The following is a 26,426-nucleotide window of genomic DNA, read 5'->3' on the forward strand; positions in this document are numbered from 1 at the left end:
TCAAAACCTTGTATCACTTAAGATATAAGTAAACTCCTGCTATGAAGATAACATCCTCTCACTTTTGATCTGCTTTAGCATCAGGCAGTTCATGGGAGGATAAAGCAGAAGGACGATATCTCACAGCTGGACAGGAACAAAAGCCGAAAGTCAGCCACAGGAAGTCAAGCAAATTCTGGACCTGCCTGGAAATAATTCCTCATTACAGGACAGGTTGTGAAGTATTAAATGATCCAAATTGCTCATGTTTTACAGAGCAGGAGAGGCTTAAGAAACATCATCCAAACTTAGAAATACAAGTTTTTTTCTTGTAACCCGTCCATGCTTTACATGATATGCCAATACCGTAATATTCCCAACACTAAGCCAGGTATAGGATTTCATCTCCAGAACACAAATCCAGCCAGCAGCTTTACACCAGCTCCTTTCCAGACATTAATCTCCCAATGTAGGTGATGCATATCAACTCATATGGAAGTCCCCCCAGTTCCATGAAGCAAGGTCAGTTGATACAGATTAATGATCTGGCTCAACATACCCAAGGAACTGACGCACTCATTAGTTATCCTAAACAGCAGGATATTACAGTAAATTATGACAGCTGCTGTGTGTAGCTTTTCAAACCTATTTTCTATGCCTTCAAATACAGCTAGCATTGGAGGTGTCCTTTACAGAGAAAGAAAAACCATCTATAGATCAACACTCTGTACAGAGTTCAGCAGTCTGTAAGTGCTACTTGCCAGCATTTACAAAGCAGTGACGCACACAGCGTAAAGCCTTTTCTAACACCAATCCACATGGAGTGCCTTCAGTAAAAGCAGACACAAAAACCACTCTCTTCTCCTTATTTTCCCCAAAGTAAAGCCTGGCATCCTTCCTGCCTCCTCTATGAATCCCTCGGCTCTCCTTTCTGCCTTCATAATGTTTATAATTTCTCTTACTTTTTAAAAAGCATGTGAATAGGGGCATAGCTTGAATTCATGAGGGGAAAAAAATGTTTTCCTACACCTTCTAAAATCTCTCAAAATCTAAATATTTAAAGACATTCTCTTATGCCCCTCTATATAAATATGACTTCACAGACCTCAAAAATGTCATTCCACCTGGCTGCTTCTTCCAGTCTCTCCCACATCCATGCTGCTGTACTTACCACAAGAGAGTTAGCAGAAGGCAGCAGACAGGACAGGATAGCTTGGACCCTTTCACCTCCTGTGCATTTGCACAATGTGTACTGTTCCTGCCTCAAAGACATCACAATTTAAACAGATGAGGCTGGAAGAAAAAAAAAAAACTGTTTACCTCATTTATAGGTTTTCAGGAGACTAGGAACCTTACTCATGATCACAGAAATTTATGGCAGAAGAAGTGAACTCATACATCTCAATTCATTAGTATGACTCCAGTAACATCTCTGCTTTCAAGAGCAGTGTGTCCAGTCATTTCTCACCATGTGAGGTCAAGAACGACTTCAGCTACAGACAGATTTTTCTCTTTCTCTCCCTGACCTGAGAAGAAGTGATGTTTTCCTGGATTTCATTACTTGAATGCACATACATGAACAGTTACAGCAAAACAATGTTAATGCAACAAACAAGGTGTGTCCTATTCATACCTGTGATAACAGCTGTCTTGGGTACTCCAAGAAATAGCCTCACAAAAAGATCCCAGACTCATTTCCCTGACTGTTTACCTCCTGAATTAATGGATTTGAAAATACACCAACACATGGAAACTGAGGCACATATAAGGAAGAGGAATAGTGAAAAGAATTCCTTCAGACCCATTCCTCTTGGAAACTCCTTCAGTTGTGTCTGCAAGATAAAATAAACTAACAATCTAAAGGTTCAGTGGAGAAGAAAACACCAACCAATCAGGGCGACAGGGTGGGCAAGTAAGAAAAGCACACAGCAAAACAAGCTGAGAAAGCCCTGCTTTGACCCCCTCATGGAGGCTACCTGAAGGGAACCCAAGGCTGATACCTTTCTGAGAAGAAGCAAGCAATGAAAGAGGAGACTGAAGCCCACTGCCTCTTTTTTCTCATGCTGATGGAATGCAGTAGGAAGCTCGTCTCACAGCTGTGCTCTCATAGCTTGAAAACAACTTCACAACTTTGTGCAGAGGCTCGTGCCACACATCCTAACCTCCTGTGAGAGCAACAGACACTAAAGGCATAAATCCTGTGCTGCAGAGCTATGGCTCAAGGCAGCATGCTGCAAGGGAGAGGAAGTGATTCTAATAGTAGCTCTGATCCCTTTGCTCCTGCTTGCAAGAGAAGTCAAATTTAAGGAATCTGCTTAACCAGTAATGCCTTTGCCATGGTAGCCAAAAGCCACCCCACTTCAACATTCTGGACTAGCCAGGCAGTGTAGTACATTCTTCATCACCATACCCAGGAGCCTCTCAGCAACTCTAGCTGGCCATAATTACCTGTAAACTTATACAGAGAACATGTCAGCCAGTATTGAAATGGGAATGAAGTTAGCAGATGATCAAACTTGAGGACAACCTCTGTAATTTCTAAGTAAGCGCCTGCAAGACAATGTAAAAACCATAATGCACTGCTTCAGAGAATTTTCCTTTCAAGAGGCTTTGTCAGAGTAACAATCCTCATACACACACCCCGAGTCACCAACTGGAGACATTTCACATGCCTCAGTTCTACCCTCATGTCAACAAATCCAGTCTGGAAGTCACAGCAGAGAGAGAACATCAAACAAATCCATCAAGCTCCTCTCATCTCTCACTTGCTAAAGAGAATTATATTTACACTGGTTAGCAGCATCTGTCAGGGAATTAATACAAAAGCAAGAATTGTTTCAGACAATTTATCAAATAGCAAGCATATTTCCTGAATAAACACTTCCACTGCCCTATTAGGTGTACCCATTTAACCATTGCACCAGTAAAGGCACACAGGAGTCTTTTTTCTTCAATAAGAACCATCACAGGAATGAAGCAAAAGGATTGTAATGGATATGAGAAATAGCCCTTTTAGAAAAGCATCAATATGTTTAAATAAAGATACTATCTTAGAAAGAGCAAATAAACTGGAGTATTTTCCTTCAGATAAAAAATAACCAATGTTTAAACAAGGTAGTCATTTTGCACTGATGGAATCAGTCCAACCACTGCAAAGTAGCATTTTACTGAAAGAGCTTTCCAGTACATAGCCATTGGTATTATTATCCCAGAATAAGAATGCTGGAAACTTGTATAGTTTGTAGTACTACAAGAGAAAGTTAGAGTAGTACACTTACAATGCTCTGAGACAGCAAATGTTATAGTCTGTTGAGTACAGTATCCACTCTCCCCTCAATCATAGATGTAATCATCCTCACATATTGTAGGATGGTCCCACTTCCAGGCAAGGGAATGCTGGACAGTATGGATGTGAGGAGCTAGATTCCACAAAATCCAGCCACTGGGGAAGAGAAGAAAGCATGCTCTACCTTCTGGTTCCCACTTTATTCTTAAGGGGCATGAAACTTTTGTGGTTCTTGCTACTGGGCACATTTTGTAGAGCAGAGTAATTCCATTACAGATTTATCTTTTTCTTCTGTTAATGCTTCCTTTGTAAAATCAGCAAGTAAAATTTCTGTAAGGTCAAAATTGGCTTTTCACCCTCTAGAGACCCAACTGGTCTTTTCAAGAGGCTTAATAGCCTTTATCTCTTGAAAACATTTCAGTTGTATGGGTGACTCTTCTGATTGCCCTTGCATTATAAATATATCTGCATGCCCTCCTGACAACATGAGGCACACATTATACAGCATAGCCACCAAGTGACATTTTTCTGTTGAATACACAGAATTATAGGAGCACATGCCAAGGATAACATCTATCCTCTAATGCCTACAATCGCTAAGGAGACTTTGAGCCAGCTTGCAAAGTGGCCAGGCTGATTCTGTGACAATATCCATGCAGCTTTATCCTTACTCCCCCATGAGGTGCATCACAGACCATTTTCCAAGACTAACATTCCATTCCTAACCATTCCAGGATTCTACATCCTACATGGAAGCATGACTCCATTCAGGCCACGGTAAGTCTTTCAGTCTTTCATTTGGGGCTATTAAAGTGTGAGCAGGTCCTGCTGATCACACCTTGGCTCTCCAGATAACAAATCTCCATAAGGACAGGAACCACAGGGCCCTGCATGCTGTTGTGGTAGCAGTCAGTTCCCATTGCTCCCCAACCCTCAGCAGCCCCAAAACAGAAGGGTCCTCTGAGAGACTGCTGCTCAGTCTCCCTCCCTGAACCCAAGTGAGCTCCCCTTCTGCAGAAACCTCCAGTTTATATACTGGGCATGATGGTCTATGGTGTGCAATGTCCCTTTGGTCAGTTCAGGTCACCTGTCCCAGCTTTTTTTTCAGGTCACCCTTCCAGCTTTTTTTGCAAACCTCCTCACTCAACCATGCAAAGGAAAAAAAGTCCTTGACTTAGGATAAAAATGACTTAGCAAAAAACCAAAACATCCCTCTGTGTTACCAACACCAATCTCATTCCAAATCCACAACATAGCACTGTAACAGCTACTGAGAAGAAATTAACTCTACCCTAGCTGAAACCAGGACAGCAATAAACATACCAAAAGGTAGGTTAACTATCTCCAGTCAACATATGCAGGGAAAAAAAAGGAAAAACAATTTTTACTAAGTGTCATCGGTTATGCAAAGGTGCAAACAAGGTATTTCCAGTGGAGATTTTTCTGTAATTAGGTCCAACATCTCAGAATTATAGAAAATCCCTAACCACACCAATGGCATATTAGGGGCAGGATTTTGTGATCCAAGCAAACAATTTTTAAGAGATCTACAGACAAGGAGCAGTACAAGATACTTTTAGAGATTACATCCTGCTGCAGTCACTGCGCATGAAGCGCTCTGATTATATTACAAGGAAATATTTGTTCCTGATGAAGATTTTTTACTTGGTGTGGCTTTGATTTCCCCCTAGACACCTTAACAGAGCCTGAAAAATGCAAACCAGCTTCTTGCAAGCTTATTTGGATGTTGAGTCTTTCAAGCTCTAGGTACCTCAAAACTTTAAATACAGCAAAACAAGTTGAATGCTATCATCTTACTTCACTTTGCTGACTGCAGAAAAATATCCTAGAAACCCATTTCCTCACACAGCTAATTCATCTTCCCTGTGTGGGAAGAAACCCGTTTCCTCAGAGAACAGAACAGTGTGCCAGAGACAGCCACTGATGTACTGGCTTTTAATGTTGATTTCATATATCTTGTTGGACTGAAGCCACGACAGAGGCATTTGTTATTCCTTCCCCTCCAAGCTTGTACCGAAACACAAACAAACAAGGTCTTCACCATAAGACCAGTAAAAAGCAGTTAGCTTATTTCCTTAGAGCAACATGAAATGTCTCCACTTAGTTCTTATTTTTAGAATCGAAACCCAGTTTTAAGTTTATGAGGATTTTTTAAGAGGAATCGTATTACAACCTAATTCTTCCATATTCTATTTAGGACATTCAAGTAACCTTTCAAGTACACAAGAGAACAACGTCCACCCCAAAAAAATTTCAGTGATAGAAGGTTCTTTTTAAAGCTGCACACATAATGGAGCTTTGACTTTTGAGGTTAACTCGAGCTTTACAAATATAGCAGTGTCAAATACTGCTTTCATTAAGTACCAAAGAGTGAATGATCCTATTTGCATTTTCCCCAAATGTCAATACTTCACTTGAAAAACAGAGTTGAAAAGTCAGGATAGTTTGTTTCTCTTTCCAGCTGTACAGCTACAAACAAGGTGGGAAGACCAGAAACCTACTTGTTCTATAAACCAAAACGTCACAGGACCTGTGTTTTCTTTAAAATAGTGCCTAGCTGCATCTTCTAGTGTAAAAATACTTTTAGTAAGTCAAAGCTCCCACTGACCAAAACCAGCCACCTAGTAATAATTATGTTTAAAAGTTAGATAATATTATATACAGGACACAATATGATAAAATGCATCTTCCTCCCAGCCCCCTTTTAAACAGCATTCAAAATAGCAAAGGTGGGGAAGAGAAGGTCACGGGAAAATTAATTAAAGTAAAACTAAAATTAAAGTATTGAATGGGTGTCATTTCAGTCTCTATTCAAATGTATTCAAATCACCAGAAATCAATTCAGCTATAGCAACCAATGACAAAGCTACTTGAAAACAGCAAACAATGAAAGATTTAAAGGGTCTACTTAAGTTTTTTATTTGCCACCAGAGATCACAGCCACCATCAGGGTTCTGTGTTTCTGGCTTGAATCGTTGTCCTCAGTTTCAAACTACAGCCATATGTTACACATTAAAATGAAGGACAACCAAGTGTCCTTGAAGGATCAGACACGGTTCTCTTCTAAAAATCATGCACTCATCCCATGGTTGCATAACCAGGCACGAATGGACCTCCTGCATTCTCGTGATTTCCCTGTTGCTGCTAACATCTGACCCTTTCCATGCTGGACACCAAGACACAAGGAACAAAAGCAACATCTCAAAATAATGGGGAGCAAATGACATCTCCAAAGTTGGCAATGCAGAGGACTGAGATAGGTGAGCTGGCTCCCAGCCTGCCAGCACTTTGGCTGTGTCAGCCAGGAGTGATCTGGAAACCTCTGTTTGTTACCACAGACCTCCACCAGTCAGGGAGTGTTGTTGAGCTATTGAGAAACATTTAATGAGAACCACATGTTTCCCAAGTGTTCTGGGATGTAACCTCTCACAAGAGAAAAACAAGAAAGTTCAACAGACAGCTTTTATGACAATACAAGCATTCTGGCTTTTATGTGTGTCATGCAGTAAAACATGCAGTGACCCATGCCCTCTGCCAGCTCTGGAGAGCCTCTGCCATCAGTGTGACTGATCACACTGCCAGCAGTAAATCTGTCACCCCTGCTGGGATGAAACACTCCCATCTTAGCTACAGCCCTGATCTGCAGCTGCCTTAGGACACACAAATCTCTCTCTGGTGTTGCAGGGCACATGTGGAATTTCTGAGGATACCATTTCTTTAGATGCAGCTGCATCTAAAGACTTGTCATGAACATGAAGATAGGTAGCATAAGAGGAATGCTAGCAGAGGGCCCCTTTTTCAAAATGTATTTAGAGAATTAAAAAAAAAATGACACTGATTTAAGAGTTTTCAAATCAGGCCAAAAAGAAAAAAAAAAAATTACATTCAAAGAGAGCAAGCATCCTACACCTTAGTTCACAGAGCAAATTAGGAGCAGAGCTAAAAGTCTGCTCAGCCTCAAAAACCCCCATTCTCACTGCTACAGCTGCAGCAGCTAGGCAAAAGTTATACACAGCCATATGTATTTACAACATTACACAATAAACCAACATAAAAATCAACACTAGGTTATATTGTGGGAAGTGCCATCCAGATGGCAGGCAGATCTCAAGTTATTGCTGCAGGCAGTCGGTAAAAGATCCTGGATGGAGGGACAGTGCACTGGCAGGCAGATGAACCAGCAGCTCTCAATCAGCAAGACCTGCCTCTTCAGCAAGGTGCCAATGTCATAGAGATGAGATATTGGTGACAGTTGTACTCCTGGCACCAGGATCTGAAGTCAAGGCATCTCTGCAGGGTAATTCAAGGTAGAAGGGAAGTGGATTCCACAAAGGTGAGGAGGAGAGAAAGAGAAAAAATTTAAAAAACAAATAAAGCCAAAACAAAAATCACTTTTCCACCAGAAAGGCAACAGAAAAACAGGAGACATGGAGCAGAAAAACCTGAACAGTTCTCCTCTATGCAAGAGTGAACTCCCAGATAAAGTAATACCTTTGTGTATGCAGAGCAATGTGCTTATCTATGTCTCAGAAACAGAAATAGCTACAAGCTACCTGATATTATGCAGAAATCAGATGAGATTTTACTGAAAAACACATCACCCTGAAGTACAAATACCCACTCCAAATCAACAGCTCTGACTGAGTTAGCTCAGTATTCCCACAACCTCTCTCCCACCCCCTCTTCACTCCCTGCATTTACTGCCCCTTGCAATCAGACAAGACATTTTTCCAGCCTGGCTCCTCACTACAACGTACAATAGTCACCTGCCTTCACAGCTAAAGGCAGCACAGCTTCCAACCCTGCTGGGATAACACAAGCCTAAGTGGCACAGGCTCCTTTGACTGCCAAGATTCCATCCCACCTTGCACAACTCAGGAACAAGTGCAGTGGTCCCACACAGGTCTCTTTCCAGGGACTAACTCGAAGTTCAGCAGCAGCAGGGGTCAGTGCAAAGTTCCAGGTGGTTCAGACACTTTCACCTTTTTTCTCCAAAGCTGTCAAAATAAACTGTCACCAACTCTCAGAAAGTCTCGGATACTACAGATAAAAAACACTAAGCAATAATAGAAATGGAGAAATGAGATAATGTCTCAAAGAGACACAGAGAACATCAGAAGTAAAAAGACGAGAGCATCACTGAATTCAGCTTCCAAAGGTCTCTCTTTTAATCATCCACTGTGGGCCCCAGACAAGGAATACATTACTTTTTACTGCTAACTGGTGAGGGTAATATCATTTTCTATAAGGAGCACCCATAAGACATGATGGAGCAAATGTCAGGAACAAAGTAAGTAGTGTGTGGTACAAATTTCAGAGACAGCTATTTTCCAGCAATCATTTTAACACTTGCAAGGTTTTATTGCATTGGGTTAATAGCGTTTAGATAATAGATTTTACATTACTATACGTAATAGATTTTATTAAATAACCAGAGCCCTACCAAAATGCAAAAACAATCACTGGGAAAAAATAGCAACTGGTTCTCAAAGCTTAATTGGGAGATCAGCTTTCTCGAGATTTATTCATACTCTGCTTCCATTTGACACTGAAGTCCTTAGAATTTTCACTTTAAAAATAAAATTCATAGTGTATTCTAGAAGTTGAAATCCTTTACCCTATTTACTAAACTAGTATGTTTGCTAAAATTTTCTTCATGATCCTTAGTGACATCATTCTCGTACTCATTTTCCAAAGAACAACAAAAAAAAAACAAAAACAAAAAAAAAAAAAAAAAACTTACTTGGCAATAAGAAACACTGGAGACAACTTCTAACATGAGATGCAGCTTCTTTAAAGCAATGGACCAGTTCCCAGCTATCACACCAAACCTCATTATACTCACTGCTTGGCAAGCACTATTTCTTGCATATTTATTCTGGCAATCTCTTCCAAAGCTTACTGGAGCTAATGGGTTTCAAAATCAGGTTCTAAAAGGGAGATGGGTCCTAAAATGAGAAGCCCAAATGTAAGTTATTCAAACCAAACACACTGAAGGAATTAAACCCATCAACTTTTTTGCTCTGCCTGAAACTTAAGAGCTCTTTCCCTCTAGCCCTGAGCTATCATCACAACAGGACTAATTCCAGCTCTGAGCCAGGGAGGAACACTTCTGGGTAATCTCAGTGTGCCTGCTAGATTTCAAGGATAAATTAGTGCACTATTTTTGCACTAGCTCTGCCATTCATCTCCACTGTTAAGTTACTCAGCAGGCAAGAAACAGAAATACCAACACTAAGGTAATCCCCTCCCTCTAATATACATGTCTGGTTACTATCATGTGTCTTCCACTGCCAGGAGAAAGTGAGGTTATGATTGTGTGTGAGCTGTGTGGTGCCACAAATCACAGTAAGCCTATTTTAACAGCCAAGGAAATCAGAGCAAACCTATTTTAACTGTCTTTTTTATACAAACTTTGTTCAAGGAAGGGATTTTCTCAGAGTGAGAGCAGAACACCTTCTTTGCAACAGGACAGATGTCGATTACAAAATCCACAAGCCCTCTGTGTCTAAAACAATTATTCAGAGAACATCCTACACCTGCACTATTGAGGGTCAGATTTAATACTGGGACCCATTTGCATTTACAGAGTTACAGTGAGCATGCAAGTCTCCCAGCTGCAATAAATACAGCTACAGAAACATGGACAGAAAGCAGAGACTTCAGACCTTGTTCAAGTCCTGAATGCTGAACAACAGGCTCTAAGGATTTGCAAATTTATTGGGGAGATTAAAGGCACACAGACATTTAAAGGGATTTTGAAAAGCACCTAAGCAAGTTAAAAGCTTTGAAAATTTTACTAAGCATCTGTTCACATCTTTGCAAACTTAAATACATTTGAAATCCAACCCCAAGAGCAAATTAAAGGCAAATTCAATCTGAGGAATTTAACAAGCATGCTAGACTTCATAGTCTCCCAAAACTGTATTTATTCACACTTGTCTTAGTTGAAGAAAGCTTTTAAGACGTCTCTCTTCTAGACTCCCTGGCATGAGAAAACAGGAAAATTATTCATGTGAATGAGTGATGAACATAAGAACAAGAAAAGACAGGTCAGTCTAGGGGACAGCATCCTTGCTACTGGGGATCAGAAGAAATGCAGTGAAGCAATGTGACCTGGACAGTCATCTTCCCACTCTGAGCCACTATCTTATCACGTTTTTCAGCCTGCTGAGCTTACATGCTTTTTTGGATCAGAGAATTTCTTTTACTGTATACCCATACAGGGGCTAGTCCCTAGCCTTCGTGCCCTCTAGCAATGCCTCTAAACACTCTGCTACAACCTGATTCCTAGATTAATCCATCAGCTCTAGATCCATTTTCTGATGGGAATTGGTTAACTACATAATGCTTAGAGCAACCTGAGCCTACCACTGGGTACAGTTTTTCAGTATATGTCTGTATATAGAACACTAATGTTCATAATAAATGGTCCTTAAATATCTAAAACATATGTAAACATGTTTTAATACGCCTTTATATATAGATATATAGATACAGAAAAATGCAAGCACCAAGCTCTTGGGTATGTAAATGGCATTTTATAAAGGTCACCTTTTCATGCAGAAAGAAAGACTGATGAAGGTTAATTAAATTAAATTCCACATTTATTCAAACTCTCCAAAGCAAGGACTTTAATAGCATCCTTAAATAACAGCCAGCAGTTTTAAAATATCTTTGAGAACATGATGAACAGATAAGTCTTGGAGCAAGGCAGAAAAAAATAAACTGCGCTGTACATGTTGTGTTTCTCTGTTCACTTGGAGAAGTTTGCAGAGGAGTGGGGGAAGGGGCTAGTTGTTTTGTGTTGGGGATTATTAATTGAAAAAAAAAAAAAAATGCGAGGAGTAGTTTACTGTTTCTGAGCTTCTGCTGCTCCCATTCCAAAACTTGTGTGTAACAATAACCATTCGTAATTTAGCCTGTAGAGGCCTTCAGACAGCAATGACAGCCTTTCAGTCAGGACCTCTGTGCTCATGAGTGTTAGCACAAAACACAACAGAAGAACTCCTGTAGCAATAAAACAGCCAAAATCCTGTCAAACCCCGAAGTAATTTCAACCATTACATTCCTGGCTGCTTGCTGTGAGCATGCAAGAAAACACCAGCAGGGTGAAGCGTGTGAGAGCTCACTGAATTCAAGACAATGCATAACACCTGAATCCCAACTGGATCAGGATGCTCCACGTGCCCATTCAGGCCCATAGTTTTTGCACACTCTGCACAGGAAAGAAGCCCTATGATGGCATCTGCATGCACCAGGCAGGCAGCAAAGACCAACTCTCAGGGTAGTAAGGACACAAGGTTACACAGTTCCCAGTGGAAAAGGTCAGAGGACACTGCCACTGCCCCATAAATCACACACTACAAGCTGACATTAGACAGCTGGAATTTTTAGTCAAACTTTGTTACGCAGCAGTAATTCTCATGCAGTTGCTATCTCCACATCTGCAAACTGACACAAGGAGACAGTGCCCTGCACTGGCACCAGGAAAAAAAGGGAATTTACAAAACATGGCTTTCCAACCTTGCAATTTAAGCATATTGTTCACAGAAAGAGAACAAAACTAAGGTAATAGCCCTGAGCAAAGGACAGCTATCACAAAAGAGAATTCATCATTCTGCAGGAAATTATGTTTTAAACGTCTTTGCTCTTGACAAACCTGACAGATAACATACAAGGCGATGAGTGAACAACAAGCAACCACCTGCTTCAGACATCTCTCCAACCACACTGTCACGTCAACATGTAGAGAAGCAATGCCTGAGAAGGCTACTGAACCAGGAGAATGACATACCCTTTTCACAATTTCTTATGAACAGGATACAACAGGATCTGGTTTCACAACAAACTTCAGCAGAGTCAGGGGAGCAGTCATATAGTTTTACCACCTAGAGAAACCCTGGTAACAAACTGTGTTCTCAAATACCCAGCTGCTCCCATATAATAAACATACACAGAAAGCCCATCAAGGGTACACAGAGCTCAGAGCATTTAAACTGTTACAGTAGCACTGTTAAAAATAGGCTACTTATAAATAACAATTCTGTACCACAGATTTCATTAGCAGCAGACATACTGGTAAGAATCAGTTATCTACTGTCCAGACCAATTAAAGCAATTAAAAACTCTGTTTCTGCAAAGAGGAACTTCATAACCTCTGAGAGGCACAGCACATCCAGTGTAGGCCAGACCCTAGTGTATGAATTATTAGGGGGTCACTAATTTCATTAGGAATCTGCTGATTCACACCAAGAGGGGAAGTCTCTCATTTCCCATGGTGCTGTAAACACTCCATCTTCCCATTAGCTCTCCTCATTCAATTAGATCCCTCAGCATAGTGAAGGAATTCACTGCGATTCGTTGAACTCTGTGTAGCCAAGACACCAAATCTGCTCCTATTCTCAACAGGAGACAACAGCCAAATCCAGAATTTGCTCCCTAGGACCTGCCCTTCCTCAAATGCTGCAACAGAAGAGGGAGAGGATCAGCAATAATTTACCTCCCAGAATACCATGTGTACCCATATAAATCTTCATTAATACCTTGTGATTTACAGGGAGTGGAAGGAGATGATTTATCATGCTAGTTCATCAGATCAGGACACAGATATGTGGTCCCTGTGCTCTGCCCAGGTCAGTCTTCAGCTATGGGCCAGTATGCCTGACCAAACTATAGAACTTTGTTATCAGGCATTGATTCCTGAAAGTATAAACACTTCCTGAAAGTATCAATATTACTATAAAAAGACAGTATGAATATATATATGTATATATAAATACTTAAAATATGAAAATATAATGTCATGTAAGTAGAGCCTGCATTAGTTCATTAGATGTAGCTGCATTTCATATCATTTTGTAAAGGTTTACTTTTACTTAAAAGAAATAATGAACATTTGAAAATATATTTTCTACTACATACTTCTCAGTAATAAAATACAACAGATACACTCATACATTTACATTTGTATTACCTTTCACATCCCTGTGCAGACTTGCCAGTCACCTTACTTGCCTGGAAAAGGTAACCTCAGACTTTTCTCTACTAAAGAAAAATTCTCTTGGAGTATCCTTGTCAGAAGCTAAGGATGAGAATTCTTGTTATTCCCCCTGTGCTTGTCCTCTTGGAAACTCTGTCCAGAGAAGTACAAACCCTGCATAATCTCTCCAAGCTTCAGGCAAACAATATTTTCACCAAAATAAGGTAGTGAAAGAATACCTGACTAACCCAAAGCTATTGGTGCATTTAGGTTAAATTTGTCAGGCTTTGTTGGCTTAGGAAAAAAACAAAGCCTGAGCAATAGACCCTCTCTCTATATCCCTGTTGTGCCTCATTGTTTGATTCTTAAGCCTCCCTAAGTGTGAGATGAAGTTGATTCTTCTCCCACAGCCAAAATAGTCATAACATCTAGGTCAAATCCTTCCCATGTCACCACAGAGCAGGGATCTGAACCCAATTTAGAAGAGCACATTAGCAAGTGGGCAGTTTGGAGCAAGGTTCACAATTGCTCCCAGAGAAAATGAGCTATTTGGCATAAACAACTCCATACTTGGCAGCCAGAGGAAACAGGGAAAAAAAAAATTAACTCATGGCCAGTCATCAGGATGTTCATTTCAAGGTAAGAATTCATGTCAAAATCTTTGCCATAGATGACCACTCTAATGTGGAGACAGATGTCCTTTATGCAGCTCTAGCCATGCTCCCATTAGAATTTAAATTGAATTTGCAGTGCCAGATCCTCACATACAAAAACAAAATATTGAAGCACACTCATTTGAGCCAATAGGGCAATACAAACACTTAAAAATATTGCAGTTATCTGCTTGGCTAAACCAGGAGTGTCTGTCTTCTCTGGAGCTCTGGGTGTTTACACCATTTAAACAACTGACCCCTCATTTTCATCTTGGGTCAAAAAAACCTCTTAAATATGTCAACTGGAATAAAGCCACATCAGTCCTAAACACAGAAGAGAAAACAATATAATCCCTGATGTTTATAACATGCACTTCCATACTTCTCTACTGCTCATTGGGAATGCTAATATTACTCCCTCGAGAGCCCTGCTTCACTAATAGCAAATGCTTCCCAATGAGCTGCAAGAAGACAATTTGATTTTAGAGGGATTGCCAACCACTGGCATTTGGCATAAGACCAGTTCACTTGTTTGCTGTTAATAAAACATGCAGAGGAAAAAAAAGGAACAAACTGTACAAAGCTGCATGTTAAATCATGTGACTTTACATAGGTAGTGCATGCAACTCCTTTAAATGTACAATTATAAGGAAATCCCAGAAATAGGAATTTGATCCAAAGTCTTCATTTTCCTCAAGTACATATGTCCTTAATATAAAAAGCAACATTTTCTTCCTCATATACATACTCAAAGACATCACTAAAACTCAATATCTATCACACTACTCCAATTAAACTCCAAACCAGTAAGAGCCATTTAATTCTCCCTTTAAACACACACATTTAATCACTCTTCTTTCCATACACAAATGGAATCAATTCTTCAGGTGTTTTAGAAAGGTTTTTTTGTTTTCTGGGTTTTTTTGTGGGATTTTTTTAATGTAGTTGTAAGAGTTACACCATTACTGGAAAAGTATTATCATTGTAAAGTGCAGAAAAAGCTATGAAATAGTAATGGGGGGAGAAGAGGGAGGCACACCATAGATGGTGGAAGCACAGAGAATGTTATGCAGCCAAACCTACTGTATGAAGAGAGAAAAATATAAAAGAAAACAATAGAATAGCTCTAAAAATGTTTTCAAATACCAGAAAGGCAGCCTTTAAGCACTAATGAGTTCAAATTCTCCCAAAGATATGAGTCTTTGGGGGCAGACTCTCAATACACCACCTTTCATTTTGACAGTATCTTGTTAAGGTCATAGCCTGATATTGTGCTGAAGTATGGTTTCCAGACTTCTAATTTCCACCCCACATTTAGTTATGAAATTGCATCTGATATTCTGCTTATTAAATTATTTTTAAAAAATTATTTCTTTTATATGCTTTTGTTAATATTCTCATCTGGTTAATATCAGGGCACAAAAGACAGAAAACTAATAAAGCACAGATCTTGTTCTCAAGTTAAGAATAACCTAGAAAATACACTACACAGATATCTAGTTCAACTTCTCAATTCATACTTTTCAGATTATAATAATAGCCTTGATAACCACTGTTCAATGCTGAGCCTTGACTGGCAAGGAAATATATGTATGTAGTGATTGTTGGAGAGGAAGGAAGGAGGAAGATTTCCTAGCATTGGGTATTTTAATGTATGTCAAGATTATAAGGCTTTGAAAGCATAATATTGCTCTTAGGAAGAAGGGCTATTCATATGGTAAATAATAATTGGAGGAAGGAAAACCCCCAAAAAACCTCAGCCAGTGCTATCACACATCCTCCTCCCACCTTTCTCATTTTAAAGAAAAAACAATCTACATGCTAGTACCACAAGCCACAGGTGGAAGTTTTCTAAATGTACCCAAAATACCAAGTGTTCCACTACCTGAAAAAGCAATCTATCAAAGCTGCTTCCACAGGTCAAACAAGCAGGAATCTGGTATTCTCAGTTGTATTCAGGGCTCAGCTATCGACTCACCTTGACCCTGGGAAAGTCACCTAGAACAAATGAGCAAAATGCTCTGCAACAGCTCACAGCACAGCTTGTGGAGGCCCTGCAAGAAGCAATTTTCAGAAATTTGTATGGGCAAAAGCACCCAGAAACTAGGCCAAAAGAAAGCACAGCAGCAGCACTGTCATGTGTGCCAATTCTGATTGCAGAAAGAGCACAAGTCCATTAAGAAAGGGCTCCAGCTCTACTGTGCCACCACCACCCACGTGCCTCCAGACGCCAGTTTATCGCTACTTCACTAACTCTGCAAAAAATATCAAAAGCATGAGGGGTAGGAGGCCTCTTGCCACAAGTGCGTTTCATAAATAAATCCATAATGGGGTATAAATTGGGAGATCAGTATTAAGTACAGTTTCTAACAGTGCAAGCTCTAGAAAAGCACATGTGCATCTCTGCCATTTTTCTCCCACCCACACAGCACTTGTGAACCCAAAACACAGTAAAACACACACAGTTGTCCCTGCTCCCAGCAGGCACCAGGAAAGCTTTGCACAGCAGTGGGAGGAGTATGGACAGACTTTCTCAATAAGATACCCAGCACATACCTTGAAGAAAATCAAGCTGCACCTGACAGGTGCTTCTACCCCAACATCACCTCCTTCATCCCATAATCACTACAATCCAAGGCCAGGATCAGGACAAATGATCAGTGTACACACAGAACTGCCCTTGGTAGTATTGATGGGATGGGGGGAGTCAGCAGGAGTCATGTATGGGAAGCAGGGAAATCCTACAAGCAGAATGAACCTACTCTCCAACACCTTTGCTGTAAAAGGTCACAAAAGGCTGAAAGTTTCATGATTTCAGCAGCACCCACCAAGCCCTCAGTTACCTGTGACACTGTTCTGCAGGTCTGGGCAGCTCAGGCAGCTGGAGCAGCCAAAGGCCCTCTCCCTCTGAAGGTTTTCAGCACTGTATAGCAGCAGCACTGGTAGGTCTTCTACAGCTGGTCACCTTCAGTAATGTGGAAGCTATGAACAGACTGGGAATCACCCAGACCTCCCTCCCATGTTCCCCAGTTCAACATCATAACAGCATTTACAGCCTCCTCCCACTCTTGCTCACAGACAATTGAAACTTGAGTTCTCAGCAAAGGCTCAGTGGCCAGAGCAAATCGAATGCATGTCCAGGTTTGCTACCCTTGACATTCACAAGAAAATAGAGAGTCTTGCAAACACTCACACAGTTCTGAGGAGAGACATGCCTCATACAAATGACCAACACACAACTATTTCTACATACACTGTGTTTTGGTCTGCAACATGTTAAACCATTGCACACATCCCCGAGCACGTGTACAAAACCTCTGTGACCACAGGTGCCCTCTACTTCTCCTTGTCGGGATCTCCTACTCAAAGCAAAAGGTGCTGAGCCAGCATTCACCCTCCCCTTTTTTCTCTGTTCTTCAGTTCTATAATCTTTTTAGCTCCTTTTCCTTCAGAGGAGAGAAGGTAAGTACATACAGCCTTTACACAAAAATGCATGACTCTAAAGCAAGCCTCAAAATGATATGGAGACAAATACTCTGTCCTCTGGGATAGTCAAAAAGTTTCAAGCCACCTTGTTCATCTCACTTTCACAAGCTACATAGAGAAAGACCTTGGTAGACCACTCCCTTCCTCCAGTTTGACCCATGAGTTACTAAACCTGTGAACTGGTAACAAAAAATGCCGAGACAAAGCTGTTTGGCACATAGCAGCACACACCAATTCTGCATGACAAAATTTAAATGGTCAGGGCGAAAGTTTTCAAATTCCCACCTCACTAAGTTTATTCTCATGAGAAAGGGAAGTCTCTTTGGTGTTCCATCCAAACACAAGTCAGCGTGTGCCTAAAGGGATTGAACGGGTCCATAATGAGCAAAGCATCCAGTGCATTTCTGGGCAGCTGTGTGACACTGAAGGCTGAACCAAACCAAGGTGCAGAGTAACAACACCTCTGCAGAAAGGCAGGGAAGCCTCAGAAAAACCTGCCTGCTGCATGTCCATTGAAAGCCCTGCACGTGGCACCTGATGACAACAAAAAGAAGAGCCAAGAAGGACCTACTGGGTGTTATAACTACAGATAAGAAAGAGTCAAGGACAAAGCACTAGTTTTAGTCACAAGTTTTAAAGCTGTTTGTTTAAACAGATGCTCAGCATCACTAAAATGAATGATACATCTAAGAGGGTGACTAGCAGCTTTTTAAGCCAAGGCAAGACATGGATTTTACAATAGCTCTTATATAGATCCTACTTCCATTTAGCACCCACGGGGTAAATGAACTCTGTTCCTTTTATTTGTACAGCTCCATTGCTAACAGTAAAAACAGCAGATAAACAATAGATCATGATCCTGCCCCACAAAAAAAAAAAAAAAAAAAAAAAAAAAAAAATCTTCCTCCTGTGTAAGTGACAAAAAAAAGCTCCAAGAAGTGATACTCCATTTTGCTATTTTCTTTAGCTTTACTACTTTAAATCTGCCTTTACAAAGATCTTAGCAATAGCTGCATTCCTTAGAAGTCAGGTGCATTGAAAACTTTCTCCTCTCCCCATTTCTATGAATGGCATCTTGCAGTGATAATACATTTATTCTTATATTTAATGGACAGCCAAACCAACTTGTTCCAGCTGACAATATATTACTTAACACTGTATAGTGAAGAAGCTTGGAAAATGACATCTGCAGGAACAAAGCATAGAGAAAGCCTGCTTCTGTACAGAACAAGCTCCTGAGGGTTGAATAGGTAACAGCAATGCACTGCTCACACACTTTTATATCAGGGGAAATGGACGGCATTTGGTTGACCTAGAGTACCAGTCAATCAAAAGTCAGTGGAGAAAAAGCAGTGGGAGGGGGGAAAAAAGAAGCTTGAGCTGCTGCAATCATTTGCAGAGAGAATTATGGCTGAGACAATGGTCTGATCTTGTGGGGATGGCTGCACAAGCTGGCTTGGGGCAGTGGGGTGGGCCATCTTCTGGTGCATATCACAGAAATTTTTTCTTCTCAAAGGAAAAGGCAGAAGCTCATAGGCAAAGCATCAACATGTGCACACATGTGTGTAAGAAAAACAGAACATGACTGGCCTGCAGGTCAGATCTGGCCCAGCTGTTAACACAGTTGAACCTCTGAGTTACATCACTCACAGCTCAGGCCTGTGTTTTTAATGCCCTTCCTATCTCCGATTACATTAGTAATTTTTAAAAATCTGTGCATTAATACCCACCAAATTACAACTCAGCTCAGAGTTGAAGATAATCTTTTCTCTCTAAAAGCTCCTTGTTAGAGCTCTGCTGTATTATCTGGGGTTGTGTGCTTCATTACAAACTGCTATCACATGCGCCACGACCACACATTCAAGGTTGAAATGTAGAGAAATAAGAGAAAATGGATCACAAGAATAGAAGAGAAAGCTGTTAGGTGTCTGGTCAGCGTGCCTGCCCTCCCCCACTATGATAGTTTGCTGCTTTTGAACGATTTATGAAGACCCACAAAACCCCTGCTACACAGGCAGCTGAACATCATGGCAGTAAGTCAGATAGCAGTGCCTGAAATCCACTGAAATCTAATGACTGATGGCCACTGACTCCAGTAAGCCTTGGATCAAGCCCAACCCCTAGGTCTCATTAAACTCATCTTTATATAAAAATCAATAGCCCTTTTGCCTCCTCCTCCAGCTGGGAGGGAAAGAATGGAAGCACTTCTACAATCAGAATTACATCTTACACAGGCTAAAAGAGTGAAGAGCTCCACAATGAAATTAATCAAACTGAAGGAGTTATAACAGGCTTAAAAATGAGAGCACATTAATAACTGCTCCCTTGTGGTAAACAGAGCTAATCAAGCACAGGTCCAGCAGAACCTATCCACAGCTGAAGCAGAATTTGTTCTGTAGCTACATGAATGAGCAAGTGATGGGCTTGGACAGTCACAGGTGAGGGTGGAAGGGCTCTGTAGAAATTCAATTCATTCATCAAAAACTCAGAAGAGAAAGACACTCTTCTCTTAGAAAAGAGATTACATTTGTCGGTCATTCCAGAGCAAAGATCAGGTTGCTGTGTCCACCATCAAGACATTTTGCACTGCCAACACCCAGACCAGCAAGGATGATACAACAGCCCCAAAAGCAATCTTTTCTCACTATGACTCCAGGCTTAGTACAGGATCCCAGTCTTTAGCTGGAATGTTTCTATGATTATTCAGAGCAACCCATTTGTGAAGGCCAATTGATAAGTGTCCAGTCTTCCTCCTCTATTCCAGTGACAAAAACATATACTGACAGCTCTTTGCTGCCTTTGTCTTGGGTCAGGAAATTCGCCCAGAGAAAACTCACTCTCCTACTGACCTTTCTTTTGTCAGCTTAGTAGCCTATGATACCATGATGCTTTTTGAAATTTAAACAGAAAAAGCAAAACATGTAAGTTTTCATCTCTATTCAAGTTGTAATTTGTCAGTGAAATATCTGCAGAATCTTCAAATCTAAAGCACTGACGTGAAAGAGAAGAAAGTAGGACTTACTCTTCACTGGACATTTTGGTCATACAGGAACATACAATACCTTCTTTCTCCATCCTGCTATGAGCACTTGGTACATGAATTTAAAATCCTGACTCCTACCTTCAGAAGCCCCTTGGAGGTAGCTGTCTGTCTTTCACTGACAGGTAAGCAATACCACAGACCATCTGGCTTTATCAAAGTCAAACACTGAGTCTGCAGCTCACCACTGAGCTGCATGAGACTGACTTTTGATTTTATGTATCTACCAATTTTGGAATTTTTTTAATCAATTTTTAAACATACATTCATTTTAAAATAAATAGTTGGAGGCGAATAAAGGAAGAAATGGAAGAGTATGGAGGGAAAAAAAACACACGAGAGGCTAAAAAACACTACTGACTTTGATGAAGTCTTTATAGCAGGGCCCCTTGTGCACTCTTTAACCAGCTCCAGGACACAAGACCTGAAGTGAAAATATACCCACACTGACAAAAAATGGTAGAACTGCTAAATAAGCACTCACTCACATGGCTGACCTTCCAAATGAATGGCAAGCTGCCAGGAGCAATGTCAGCTGGAACCCAAAAGGTTCTTGCTCTGAGGCCGATGCTTGGGATTCAAACAGCACAAACATCTCAACACAACTTGAGTCACTTACTACAGTCAGTCTCAGGGGGACATCTGGGTTCCCTGCACAGCCAAAGGAAAGAAGCAGTAACTGCAGTATAGCCTGCTAGAGAAACTGCCCTGTCTGACCAGCCAGGAGCCACCCTGGCAGTCACAGTCCCACCAAACCCAGACTTTCACTGCTGGGACCAAAGTCCCTCCACAGCCGGCAGCTCCAGTGAGCCCCTCCTGACACCCTACACACCCAGCTGTTGAGCCCATAGACTGTAAGGGTGTCACCCTGCTGAGTCCAGTCACCTGGCCGCAGGTCACACTGTCATGGTCCTGTTACTGAGGCTTCCACCATGCCCCCCAGCCAGGGCACAACCTTCAGCTCTCACTGCAGCTGCACACCCAGTACCTGCTCTCATCTATTCCTCAACAGCCCCATTTGAGGTGGGATGAATCTCACTTTTGTTTCCCCTGTCACCTGCAGAAGAAAGCCCTAAATTACTATTTAGATGTCTACTTAGATTCTTAGACAGCTTTAGCTACACAGAATTAAGTTGAAAGTTTTATGCTGATGAGAAAAGAAACTGCTCCACAGACACCACAGTCCCTGTTAAGTCAAGCATCTCCCTTAAAAGAAAATAAACTTCTTGATAAAAAAAAATGTATATATATCCCAGATAACAGGCAAAACACAGGTTTAAGTTCTAAACAGAAAATTATTTCAGTTCTTCCCCCAAAGTAATGCCTCCCTCCCAAGCAGTCTTCAGACTTGGAGCCAGAACATTAAAATAAAGATCAAGGCCAATTATAAATATGATGTTAAGCATTGAGTCTCCTTGATCTTCAGAGAGTTTACTTACTACCTGAATTGCCTTATTTGCCAGATTCATATTATGAAGATTTTCAAAACACCACTTTGTTCTTAAGTGATAAAAAAAGCTATCACTATAAACAAAATGCTCAAATGTTGTTTCACCTACTGACTAAGATTAGATGCCAATTTAGATCATAGAAAGCTGTAACACTTCAATTTCTGTGTACTATGATATTTTTACTAGGTTGCAAAGATTACCTACATAATTCTCTCTTTATTTTTTTAAAGCATAAAACTATCTTCTGTCATATTTATGTGATACCTTGAACAAAACTTTTCAAAACTAAGCTACTGGAGCTTGTTCACACTATACTTTGTCTTGCTTCTGTCATTTTTATGTTGCCCTTCCAGCACAGCTGAGATCAGATGTCCCGATTCAAATGCATGACTGTGATCCTTGAAGAAGGGTTTCCATAAAACAGGGTTAAATAAAACAGAAAGCAGGTAAGAATTAAACTGCTGCCTTTTCTGCACACAGGACAAGAAAGTCACAGCAGAGAAATTCATCTAAGAAAAAATATCTCCAGGTAATTGTCAGTTTGAAGACATTATCATATTTTAAAACAGTACTGGCTTCAGGCCTCAAAAATAAGTAAGAGACTCTTTGAACAAGACATAAGGAAATGCTATCTTTGACAAGAAATCAGCACAGCAACGTGCCCAAAGTGCTAACATACAGTGCCCATGCAGAGGTAGCATTTTTACAGATCAAATTTCTTAAATGAAAACAGTACTTCTAAAGCTCAGTCTTTCAAGGCTAGGAATAGAAATTCTCTATTAGGAAATGCTTTCAGAAATGAATTTGAAAATCAAAAGTCCAGATTGGACAGAGCAGCTTTGTTATAAGGGGAAATGGGAAACCCATAGTCTTTTAACATCTTTCCTGTTCTCTAAAAAAACTATGTAACTGCAGTTGACTTTAGAGTAAGTATTTGAATTTTACAGAAGAAATAGTGACCAAAAATCTAGTATATAAGGCAGATACTCTAACACCAGCACCCCTTGCAATATCAACAATTATTCTTCAATTGACAGCATTTGCCACTGCAAACCCCAAAACCTTGCTATAGTCTACTCTGTCAGCACTATGGAGGCAGCCTTTTTTTACCCCTACAGATACACAGCTGATAAAAAAAGCAAACCATTTTTCTCCCTTGCCTGTAAGGCCCCATGAATTGCTTATACAGCACTGCCAGCATCTCCAGAAGGATGCTGTAACAGCATTCAGGCTCCCTCCAGATAGCCACAGTGAATCATGCCCCAAGGAAAGCAGTGACAAGTAGGTTCCTAAATCCCAACACGAGTTTGTAGAAATCCTGTCTGTAAAAACCAATCAAGAAATTGTATTGTATTATCTCAGAAAATCAAGCTTGCTTTTAGCAGCAAACAGCACAGGGAAGGCAGAAGGCCAGCTTTGCTGAGGTGAGTTTTCCTGGCAGAGATAGCTTGCCTCAATCTTAAAAAGAACTACCTCTCTGCATTTTGGCATTTGGAGCCACAAGGTGCTCTAGCTTTATTTACAGAGTAGCTGGGGGGTATGGAGCAAAATGCTTTTGGCTCAGGTGCTCATCCACAGTGGTGCTCCAGAGAAATACCGTGGTGAACATCAAACACATCTGCTGGCACAGACACTTCTCTACTGTGCTGCAGTGCTCCTGACACTGCCTGTGTCGCTGTCGTATCCCAGTGCCTCCCAGCAGTGCACTAAGTGCTGCAACTAATATCCAATGCTCAGTTTATTCCCCTTCCCTGAGGGAGAACCATATGCACAGCAGTTTTGCATTGTTTGGAGAGAACAGCTTTTAAACAGGTACAAACAGCTTCTGCTGGAAGCTGAAATTGTGGGCCCTGGATGAAAGGTGCTCAGGCACATCATGTTCAAGAAAAGTTCATTTCACAGACTAGAATAATATCTTCCTCTGCCTTCCCTTAAAACAGTCTCTTCTGCAAAGAATGGCTTTATCCTTTTGCAACAATATTCTACTGAAGTAAACGCCAAATCACAGAACATTTTAGGCTGGAAAAGACCGAAGATCATCAAGTCCAACCATTAACCCCAGCAGTGTCAAATCCAAAAATTCATAAAATGCCTCTAGGAATGGTGGCACAACTACTCCCCTGGGCATGTTCATCAACAGCTGTCCTACCATAAACGGCCTTGGAAATTTTTACAACACACACAAGTGCTGAATTACACCATCACTTTACAACCGGATCATTCACTGATGCTTGTGAAGTATTTTGGAATTCCTGCATGAGAGGAACTATCAGTTTATTATCCAATATAGTATATCAGCCTTTGTTTCCTCTCTGCTTTGCAGACTCCCACATTTTCACGTCACCTGCAACAAAAGCTTATACTCTTCTTGAACTAGAACAACTATTTTCTAGTTCCTTAGCAATACTCTACTTCTTACTGTAATTTGGCTTCCTCACCAAGGAGGTGTACACATCTCTCTCATTACATCCAGCTCCTGAAACAGGCCTGCCTAGAGTATTTAATAAAATCTGAATGAAATTGCCTGGATAGTAACGTTATTATGAGAATGCCATATGTCTAGGGAATGATACAGTAAAGTTTTCTTAATAACTTGTGCACTCGATGCACAGAAAACACTTCCTCCACAGAAATGAGCCAAACCAAATTAAACAATTCCAGTAACACTGGAACAACGAATTAGATTTTTTCAATGCAGAACTTCTGCATAGGACAAGAATGGTCTCCAGAGGTGATGGAGGGTTTTGTTATTGTTTATTGAGAAGTCATCAAAATCTACAGCCCTTAATACTAAAAATTCTTTTCAGACGAAATTTTTTCTGTATTGGAGAAAGAAAAAAAATCTCAGGAACAATTAAAAGAAGAATCCTACAGAGAGGACATTAAAAAAAAAGTAATCTGTTCTGCTCAAAAAGATCTCTCCTCGAATTCCCAAGTGGACCGACAAACAGCAACTGATAAAACAGTTCCTAACTCTCTGTTGGTGCAGCTTTCTTTTCCATGAAGAATTAAGAGTGCACACTACCAGCAGAAAAAAAAGAAGTTACAAGAAAAGAGACAACTGCATCCCTGTAGTCCTAATACTATTCCAGATTTCCAACAATAAAAAGTCTTCTAAGAGCCAGAAAGTCACATTTAAGTCCCACATGTAGGTCAGAGACAAACTGTTCTTTCTAAAATAAATTAGCAATTAAAATTTAGAGATTTGATATCACTTCACACAAAAAAGTTTCCAGAGAAGCACATCTGCCATCTCTGCTATGTTGGTGGCCTGAGATGCTGTGAGTGCTAGAAGCACTGTCAGACAGAAACCTAGAGATCCTGGAGGTCCAGAGCTCAGCCCGCAAGCTGTTACAGTCCAAAGTCACTGCGCCAAGTTCTGGTGACAAGCAGATGTTTTAAACTGTAGGGGTCCTGCATGAATAACCATTTGATTTCCATGGATGAAAACACAAGTCCAAGGTGCATAACATGTGCTTATCACGGTGGCCTTCTCTAGAATGAATACCTCCAAGTCTCAGCAGAGGATTTTTCTTGAGAATTGTGGCAGGTGGAAGTGTCAGCCAACACGAGCAGGATAGTGGAAAGGGTGAAGATATGCAAGGAAAAAAGATTCTGCTTAGATTTTGATGAGTGCATTAGAGGAATAGGATAGAAGTAACTCAGAAACACTACAATCAAACAGAAAATTCCCAGGGGAAGCATCTATCTCGAGTTAAAATTCTTCTGCTGTACTCACTTTGAATTTTCTATTTATCTGTCTTGTCTATCACAGAGCCAGGCTGATTTCAGAAATGCTTAACACGCAAAGAAGTAATATCCCTATGTAAATAATAGAAATACTTTTCTTGCAAGAAATATTCAAAATCCCAAACATCTGCAAAATGCTAGCACAGATTTACACATATCTTTTAGTTCTGATGGCATGACAATCCACTCTGAATTGGCTCCCATGGTAACCGCAACATTAAGGTCCCCTGAGAGTCCTCTCACACAAACACATACACAGAGGATTGGAAGGGCTCTGTGCAGAGACAGAACACAAACTTATCCAATTGCAAGGAGTTTCTCCACAGCACCTGCCTTCCAGCTAAAAGGATTCAGAAAGACACCCTTTCTTTCCCTTAGGAAAGGAATTCAGTTCTCACATCATCTCTTTCTCCACTCCATCTGGCAGCACCTGCATTTCATGCAGGTCTCAGTCTAATCAGAACTCAGAGGTTCCCAAGGAAAGGAGCAGGATTCAAAAACAACACAACACTCCAAAGTTACACTGTTGGTACTTTCTGACCTCTAGTTTGCTGTGGTATACAAATAATGACAGGCATCAGGGATCTTGAATGGAAAAAGATCTCTTTGTATAAGGTACATTTATCATCCTTTTCTTGGGATATCCCTTAAAAATTTAGATAAATAGTCATAAAAGAGACACCTTCACAACATCCCATCGACAGGCACAATTCCATCAGCATCCCTCCTTTCCAGCCTGCTATAACTTATTAAGTGTCATAATTTTCAAACTCAGCCT

The 26,426-nt window shown here is 40.6% G+C and overlaps 1 protein-coding gene across 6 annotated transcripts in view; it reads right to left on the reverse strand.

Moving 5' to 3' along the window:
* TSPAN4 (tetraspanin 4) overlaps window positions 1-26,426 on the reverse strand; it is a 412,521-nt gene that overhangs the window by 356,335 nt on the left and 29,760 nt on the right. For 2 of the 6 annotated variants that reach the window (XM_056493430.1, XM_056493431.1), the window contains exon 2: window positions 1,151-1,272. The exons of the other annotated variants lie outside the window; for them this stretch is intronic. The gene's annotated coding sequence lies outside the window, so the exon portion shown is untranslated. The remainder of the gene's footprint in view (window positions 1-1,150; window positions 1,273-26,426) is intronic. 6 annotated transcript variants of the gene reach the window in all.

The sequence above is a fragment of the Oenanthe melanoleuca genome, chromosome 5 (genome assembly GCF_029582105.1).
Source record: "Oenanthe melanoleuca isolate GR-GAL-2019-014 chromosome 5, OMel1.0, whole genome shotgun sequence".
Lineage (NCBI taxonomy): Eukaryota > Metazoa > Chordata > Aves > Passeriformes > Muscicapidae > Oenanthe > Oenanthe melanoleuca.